At 40.4% G+C, this 9,618-nt stretch overlaps 1 pseudogene; it reads left to right on the top strand.

Moving 5' to 3' along the window:
- Nucleotides 1–1,480: 1,480 nt before the first annotated feature.
- The window catches only part of LOC149194074 (beta-1,6-galactosyltransferase GALT29A-like), a 53,205-nt pseudogene continuing 45,067 nt past the window's right edge, over nucleotides 1,481–9,618 (top strand).

Genomic DNA, 9,618 nt, shown 5'->3' with positions numbered 1-9,618 from the left:
GTTCCTTTGGAGTTATCTCCTCATACATCTTTGGTTCCTCGTCGCCAGTTGTTTCCATCTAGGAGTCAGAAGGCGAGATCCCAGTGTCCTCTCCAAGTCATTTGGAAGTTTCCACTACCCACACTCCTCACGTAGATGATGAGCAGGGATATGAGTTCCCTCGAGAAGGCTTCCCTTTTATGGGAAGAGTCTCGTCTCTCTCCTATCCTGAGTTTAGTGAGCCCATATTTCTGCATGGTTATACCTCTCTAGCTCAGTTGGTTTCAAGCACTCCTAGTGCCTCATCATTGTATCAGAGTGCCATCTAGTCTTCTGACGCCATGCCTACGTCAGGTCTGTTCATTCAAAACAGGACCTCTCAGCCGATTGTGCAAACTGCGTCACTTCAACTTTGATTCAACCTACCATTTCGTCTCAACCTGTTTCGTCGTTTTGACCGCTCTTCTAGTTCAACTAATAGTCTCAGGTCAGGTCTCGGAAAGTTCTTCTATCCCTCTAGCAAGTGGACAAACTGTGCCACGCATGGGGGGCAAGATCCAAATATCCCCGTTATGACTGGCAAAACCAGTGTGAGTGGATTACAAACTCACATGGTTGGAATGAATCAACCCTTTTATGGCGTTATTCCTAACCCTGCTAGTCCATCTGGGTCATTTAACATCCAATACCAGCAGCAATATATGGCTCAGGTCCCATTCCAATCGGCTTATGTCCCATATAGTTTGCAAGTTATGGTAAATCTACCTTACATTCCTCGAGTTGGGCCTTATGTTCAACCTAGCCAATCCGTTGTGCCTGGTGGATATGGTCAGATCTTATTCAGGAACTATCAATACCCTTAGGGTATAACCCCAGGAACTGTCTAGATACCCTTGCAGCAACAAGGAAAACCTTTGCAACAGTAAGGGAAGCCTTCCTTGCAGCAAGGAAAATCTTTGTAGCAGCAAGGGTAGGCATTTTAGCAGCAAGTACAACTGCTACAATCACAAGGGAAAACTTTGCAATAGTCGCAGCAAACTTTGCAGATGCAGATGCAGTTTGTTCAGCAGTCCTCCCAAACTTTGTCCTTGCAAGGTCAACCTCTGCAGCCACAGGGACAACCTTTACAGCAGCAAAGCCAACCTTTTTGGCAAAAAGGTTAGCCTTCGTAGCAGCAAGCCTTATATGTGTATCATCAAGTTCAACCTTTGCAAGGTCAAGGTCAACCCCTGTAGCAGCAAGTTCAAAATCCTTATGTCCAGGGTCAGTAGGTTCAACAACCTTATAACCTGTATGTTGTGTACAATGCTCATCAGCAGCCTATGGCAGGGTAGTATGAAACCTACCCAGGACGGAATCCTCCTTATGGGTAAGGTAACACTCAGTGGGGACAAAATCAGATCCATATGGACAAAATCCGCCACTATGGGGGCAAAACCCTTACCAACAAGGATGGGCTTCGTAGTTTGGGTCTCCTCAAAGGCCTTATATGCCATTTAACATGAAATTTCCTTTCTTGGCTACATTGGAGTTGCCTGATGTTTTGAGGCTTACAAATGATACCATTCTTCATTCGTCATATTGGCCTCCAGATCCATCAAAGATTCCAAGCGATTGCCCCAAATTCGAGGGAGAAGCGAAGGAGGATCCACAAGCCCAAAGAAATCTCACAGTTGTTGCTACCAAAGTGGTACATCGAATTTCCTCGAGGTACCTACGATGACTTCAACTCTATCGATATGGCTTTCCTCACTCATTTCAAGTTGTCAGTTCACTATCAAACTAGAACCCATTTTCTTACGTCACTTAAGCAAGACACTGCGACCCGCATTTCTGATCATATCCATGAATGGAGATGTCGGCATCGCCTCATCAAGTTTGAGATTGTTGATTACTTGCTAACAGAATGGTTCACAAAATCCTTCGTCCGCAAAATTGCTAAGGACATAGCCATGGGTACAGAAGAGAAAGCTATCGCCTGTGCCCAGTATTTAGACTTGGTCTATTCGCAATCTGGCACATTGTATGAGATTTTACCTGATGCTCTGAGACCATCATTGGATCTGACAACATCGAAGTCTCCAGATACACCACTTGTTGACGGTGTGATTGGTTCCATGTCTCAAACTCCTGCAAAAGCTTCTTCGAAGCGGAAATCGGTCTCGAACGTTGGTCCCAATAATCCCTCTAAGAATTCATCCAATCCTGGTAAAACCTCTAAGGTTCATGTTGTCCAATCTACTGTAGTAGATAAGTCCTCTAAAGGTAAGAATAAGGGCAAAGGTAAGGCCAAATCCGATGCCCAAAATAGGACCCTCTTAAGTCTTATGTTGATGACGCTTCTCGAAGAAAGCCCAAGTATCCTTGCCTCATATGTGAGGAGGATCATTACACTAAGGATTGTCCTTGAAGATCTGAAGTTAGTCACATACTAAAAGGGACTCCAGAAGTCTTAAACGAACCCTTTTCGTCACAACATACCCAATTGGTAGACCAACCTCACTCTTCTGCTTCATCAGGTTCCCAAGTGTTCATGATGCAATGTTCATCACCTATCTCGATCGCTACTCAAACCAAGGACTATCAAGCTACATCTAAGCAGACCATGGAGAAAGAAGTTGTTGATACTCCTTCTACTTCTAATCCATCCTCTTCTGGTCTTCTCCATATCAAGTGCCCTAACAGTGAATCCGTCATCTGGCCACCCCCTAAAAGTGTTCTTTGGAAGTCATCTTTCAATCTAAATGCTAGAGTTGTGCAACATTAAAATATTGTTGAGGATTTATCTCAAGCACCTTCGGTGATGTCTTCCTTGGAGGTTCTTCAATCCTGTCCAATGTAGCAGAAGTCACTGATGTATGCTATAGGTGCTATCGATCCTTCTGATTTGATTCTGATTACTTTCGATCTAGAGGATCATGTACCTCGTCTTCCTCATCAGATCACATTTTTAATCCAGGTCCTTATCAAAGGAAAGATGATTCATCGAATGTTTATTGATGAAAGTGCCTCTACCTACATCATGTTAGTTTCGTGTTGGGAAGCCATTTGCTCTCCTCCTCTTAACCAATCATTGAACACCTTGGAAGCCTTTGATGGTAGAGGTTCGCGACTATATGGTATTCTCATGGACTTACCGATTACATTAGAAGGAAAGACTGTTGAATTAGAAGTAGAAGTTGTAGATGTCAATCTCAACTACAACCTTCTTCTCGGGCGAAGCTAGACTCACGCCATTTTTTGTGTGGTGTCTTATTTGTTATGCATACTTCGTTTTCCTCATGAAGGAAAAATAGTCACGGTTGATCAATTGTCTTTCTTTTCTTCTGGTTCGTCCAACGGTAACGTTCCTTATGTGGGTAATATTGAGATTCCTTATGAGAGCGTGGGATAAGGTCTCTTCAAAGACTCTGCTTTAATGGGTACTTTTACTCTCCCACCTCCAAATGTTCATTCAACCAATATGATCTCGAGTTCTTCGAATCCTTGGATTATCCCTACCGAAGATCAAATTGACTCATTTGGTGATGTTATGCCTTTAAGTCCATTGGAGATAAATTATCAAGAAATTGTTTTAGCTTCGATGGCCACTTCAGAAAGTCATATTATCTTCAATATGAACTTGGACACTTATGCCACATCCCCTTGGCTTGGTTCTTGGGATTCTCCTGATCCCTTGAACGAGACGTTCCCCACTAACAAGAGTATCATGGAGGTCATGTCTCTAGATGAAGTTCCATGGAACAGTCTGCATCATCGTTCTTCCTTCCTCTCTAGCCTCGATGGGATGCCTTCCTGTATTAAAGTGTCTATTTCTCATTCTCATATACCTCCAATTTAGACACTCATCTGAGTGCGTGAAGTCTTGTCGGAGGGTAATATGGGAAACATCACTGGTATGATGCCTCTTGACATTTCCATTAAACCGGGCATTGTCGAGAACATCCATATTGGGGTTTCTTGTTCTCCAGATGAGATCAATATTTATACTCAACTTTTCAAAGAATTCTGAGACGTTTTCACTTGGTCATATGAGGAGATGCCCGGTATCGATCCAACCATAGTGGTGCATGAGATTCTGACTTATCCTAGTGCTAAGCCTGTCTGACAACGGCTTCACCCTGTGCACCCTCGAAAGGCTGTTGCAATCAAAGCAGAATTAAAAAAGCTTTTGAAAGCAGGTTTCATTTATCCTATTCCATTGATGGATTGGGTATTTAATATTGTCCCTGTTTCCAAAAAGGATGGTACGATACGTGTTTGTGTTGATTACCGCGATATCAATCGCGCATGTCCTAAGGACAATTATCCTACTCCCTTTATCGATCAGATCATCGATGAGTGCACAGGGAGTGATATTTTTTCTTTCATGGATGGATTTTCTGGCTATAATAAGATTAACATTTCACTCGCCGATTAGCATAAAATGGCCTTTATCTGTGCCTAGGGTACTTTTGCTTAAAAAAATCTTCCTTTCGGTCTAAAGAATGATGGCGCTACCTTTCAGCGACCAATGTCCTATGCATTCCATGACATTTGACACATTACTCAACCATACCTCGACAACCTACCTGCTCATTCAGCTAAACGTTGTGACCATCCGGATCACTTAAGAGCTATTTTTTTACGATGTCGTCATTACAATATCCGTCTCAATCCACACAATTTTGTGTTTTGTGTCGATTCTAGCTAGCTCTTAGGTTTGGTGGTGTCTCGTGAAGGAATTAGGATTGATCCTTTAAAATTTGAGGCCATAATCACTCTACTCCCTCCTTCATCACTGTTGCAATTGCAGAGTTTGCAGGGAAAAGCCAATTTTCTGCATCGATTTGTCTTGAATTACACTGAACTTTCCAAAGGTTATACTTTCTTACTTAAAAAGGGGATCCCTTTTATTTGGGATGAAGTTTCCCAAGAATCCTTCAATGCTTTAAAGAAAGCCCTAATTAGTACTCCTTTATTGCATCCCCTCAATTACCGCTACGATTATTTCCTGTATTTAGTTGTAACTAATAACACTATTGCTATGGTGTTAATTTAGGATGACGATGATGGAAACGAGCATGTGATTTTTATCTGAGCTGAAATCTTCTTGATATTGTGTCTCGCTATGCTCATGTCGAGAAGCTTGCTTTGGCGGCGGTTCATGTCATCCAAAGGCTTCGACACTATATCCTTATACAGAAAACCACCGTAATTTTTTATTGCAACCCCATGACATATATACTAACTCGTCAGTTGTTGGGGGGAAAATACTCCAAATGGATCGTCATCCTACAGGAGTTTGATTTGGAATTCGTTGCTTCCAAACAAGGATAATTTTAGGGGCGAATGTTCGCCCTTTGGCGAAATTAAGGGGTTTTAAATTTTTAGTGGGCGAATATTTTGTATCACAGTACATTTTTACAAATCACCTCAAATAGCCCACCTTATTTTAAGGGAGAGGGTAAAAAAGGTAAATTTAGCCCTTGAAATTAGGACTTACAACCTTCCATTCGCCCATTTTCAAGAATAGGTTTTATTTAAGTGAATCCATTGGCCCATTTTCAAGAATAGGTTTTATTTAAGTGAATCCTATGGGCCAAATACCATATTTATAAAAGAGGTATGGTAAATTAATAAAAATATAAATAAATGAGAGGTATGGTAAATAAATAAAACATTTTTTATATTTACTCCATAAGTCACCTTATATACATGTAAGGGTGTAAACAAATAAAAATACAAGTAAAGTGGAGGTATGGTAAATAAATAAAACGTCTTTTTATACTTACTCAAAAGGTATGGTAAATAAATAAAAATATAAATAAACTAGACGTATCGTAAATAAATAAAACCTCTTTTTATATTTAGTCCATAATCCTCATTCTATTTATGAAGGCTCAAGAAAGAGGTTTTATTTAAGTGAATCCTATGGGCCAAATACCATATTTGTAAAAGAGGTATGGTAAATTAATAAAAATATAAATAAATGAGAGGTATGGTAAACAAATAAAATATTTTTTATATTTACTCCATAAGTCACTTTATATTTACGAACACTCAAAAAATGGGTTATATTTAGGTGAAACCTATGGCCAAAATACTATGGGACAAATACCATGGACTAGATTGTTATTAATACCATGCAAAAAAACTATTATTAACCCTAATATTAGAATTAATAAAAATAAAAATGGCACGTGGTATTGACCCATGGTATTCACCAAAATGGCACATGGTATTGACCCATGGTATTCACCTAGAATGTAGCCTATTTAAATGGGGGAATTAAACCAGCATGTAGCCTATGCTAAGATTCACTAGGACTTTACAAAGTTTTATTATTTAGTGAAAGACTCGCCAAGATCTTACAAAATTTTATAATTGAGTAAAATATTCGCCATGCCTGGTGAGAGATTCGCCAAAAAATTATATATACATATTATATTATAGATAAAATCGCCTTCCATTTTTCCTATATACCATGGAGACTCGCCCATTTATTATATTTATAAATTTAGGGGGGGTTCTTAAAATTTTCCCTGCTTCCAAATCAAAGAAATCACTCATGTTTGTCGAGTTAATATGTGCTCTTCCATCTGCAAGCACCCCAATCGATTTCACTGAGTAGATACGAATGAAACTTTGTTTCTGATCAGCACTCTTGACCCCTGGTATGGAGACATCATTTTTAATCTCCAAACCCAAACCTTCTGATCTGATTTGTCCCGATCTGATTGAGTCGTAGCCGGCATCAGTCCCAACCCTATCAGATCGTCAGTGTTACCTTGTATCGGGTCAGTGTGGACTCTATCCTTCACAGATGTCTCACCATTGAAGAGGCTAAGTGGGTCTTAAATGATTGCCACTCTAGTGCCTATGGTGTTCATATGTCTGGATATGCCACTGCTCAGAAGGTCCTTCCCGTCGGTTATTTCTAGCCTTCTATCTTCAAAGATTGCATTCTAGCTGTCCAAAAATGCCATGAATGCTAGATTTTCAATCACAAGCAGCACACCCCACACGCACCCCTACACCCAGTAATTACCATTGGTCCATTTTCCAAATGGGGCATTGATTTCATGATATGTATCCCTCACTTGGCCAGGGGGCATGATTATATCATCGTCGTCATCGACTATTTTACGAAATGGGCCAAGGCGATGCCTACATACAATGCTGACGGTATTACTGTCATGCAGTTCCTTTTTAACCACATTATAGCACATTTCGGTGTCCCTCAAGCTATCATGACTGACCATGGATCACATTTTCGTCAACACATGATGGCAGAGTTAACCGTTCAGTTGGGCCTTCGACATGATAGATCGACTCCATATTATCCACAGGCAAATGGCCAAGTTGAAGCAGTCAATAAGGTTTTGATTACTATGCTTCAGCGTACCATTGGGAAGCATAGAAATATTGGCATTTAATGCTTTTCTCAGCTCTTTGGGCTTACTAAACTTCTGCTAAGATGGCCACTAGATTCACTCTGTTCCAGCTAGTGTACGGTTTAGAGGCAACTCTTCCAATCGAATGTGAAATCCCTTCACTTAAGCTAGCTATCAAACTTCTTCCAAATACCTCGCCTAAAGAGGAGTGGCTACTGTATCTTGAGAGACTCGACGAGACTCATTGCATCGCTGCGATAGTCATCAAAGCTCAAAAAAAATGAGTCAAAGCTCATTTTGACCAAAACGTTCATCCTCGCACTTTCGCTGAGGGCGACTTGGTCCTTCTATATGATCAAGCCAACGATAATTTGGGGGTAGGAAAGTTTGAACCTATGTCACATAAGCCCTACATTGTCAAGTGTGTCTTACAGAAAGGCGCCTATGAGCTATGTGATTATGAGGGAAATGCATTGCCACAGCCTCGTAGTGGGTTGTATCTCAAAAAGTATTATGCGTGAAATTCGTATGATAACTATTGTACATTGGCATGTTAATTAATTAGTGTGCATTTTATTTTTTGGTGTGTTTGTTTGCTTTACAGACATATGTTTTTTTGCTTACCCTGTGTTCCACTCGATTTGCATATGTCATCAGGTCATTTAGTTGGTTTTGCTGATGGTGCTTGTTGTAGCACACAAAACCTCTCTTCCGTAGCATCGGTACTCTATGACCCTAATGGCAAGCTGATTAATTTACAAGGTATCTGCCTTGGTCGAACAACCAATAATATCACTGAGTATAGTGCAGTTATTGAACTCTTGTCAGAAGCAATTGCTCTTGTCATTATGGATTTAGTTGTTAAGTTGGATTCACAGCTTGTCGTGTTACAATTAAACAATCATTATTCAGTAAGAAATCCACAAATATTGTGTATGTATCTACGTGTTAGATTGCTGGAAAGAGATTTTGATTACATTACATATCAACATATTCCACGTAATTTAAATACATTAACTGATGCATTAGAAAATTTTGTTCTTAATAGACATTTGCGTCATTTGTAAAACTGAATCATGTTATGAACACATAAGTAGAAATAAAACATGCATACATATTTTATATATATGTATATATATATATATATATATATATATCACGTCTGCCGGAGTTTTTACATCAAAATGTCAAAAAATAGAGCGTTCTGAGACACTTGGCTTTCAAAGCATACAAAATGTATGAAAGATTAGAAGAACTATCAAATTGCGCGGTGCTCATGGTAGCACATGACAGCTCTGATCACTCAGCCTAGCAGCCAAGGCAGTCTCGCAAAGACTCCCACTATGTGTCTCTTCCATCGCAGTGGAACATCGTCGATAGTGGCATAATATGGAACCCCTCGAGTGATGGCCTCCAAATTCTGCTCCATCTCGACTAAGGGGTCAGCCCTTTCCTCGCAATCTGTAGCCACTATCAGATGGGCAGCTCACCGTGCTATTAGCGACATGCCTACTGGTCTCTCTAGTCCCACATATACACATTTATCATGAGTTGAGTCTTAGTTTACACTCTCATAAAAAATCATAAAACTTGAAAAAATTCAAAAAACAATTTTTTACCTACGTCGGCCCACTGTTCGCCTGGTGGTAGAGGTAGATCTGGATCCCCTCTGAAATTTGTGCCAACATAAGCATAGTCATCCACCATAAGTAATTGGTGTTCAAGCCAAGCAAAGAACTATGGTGGGTAGTGCATATGTTAGCTTGTGCCTCCTCGAGGCATGAGTTGGTTCCATCTCACAAGCCTCGGATCTCGAGGGGCAAGATGTGGTACTTCTTCCCATTGATACCAGAAGAGTGGTACTCACTCCAAGAAGAAGGTCACAAGTATGAAACCAAACCTGAACTGCTTCAGGTTTTCATGGTTACCCTTGGTCAGTTGGTGCTTCATGTTCACCAAAATACCTCCACACCAGTTGAAGATAGTGGGGGTCAAACAAGCAATAGCATAATGAAACTGAGACTTGGAAGCCTCATGAAGAGCTTGCATGCCAGATACATGCGCTATGGTGAAAAATATTGTTCTCAGAACGAGGTTATTGGTGATTGTTGCAATCTTCACCTTACCTCCGTTAGGTATCTCGGCGCCAGGAGAGTATCTATGGACTAGACTCCTGGTACTCTCACCTCCTTGGCAAGATCCAAAGAGTTGAATGGCTTCTCCTTGACGGGATAATCCCGTGATGAAATAGATGTCCATTTCC

The sequence above is a fragment of the Pinus tabuliformis genome, chromosome 2_2 (genome assembly GCF_031772625.1).
Source record: "Pinus tabuliformis cultivar Carrire ecotype Pingquan chromosome 2_2, CPIR1, whole genome shotgun sequence".
Classification (NCBI taxonomy): Eukaryota; Viridiplantae; Streptophyta; class Pinopsida; order Pinales; family Pinaceae; genus Pinus; species Pinus tabuliformis.
Note: the sequence above shows the minus strand (reverse complement) of the source record. Positions and strands in the feature narration are given on the sequence as shown.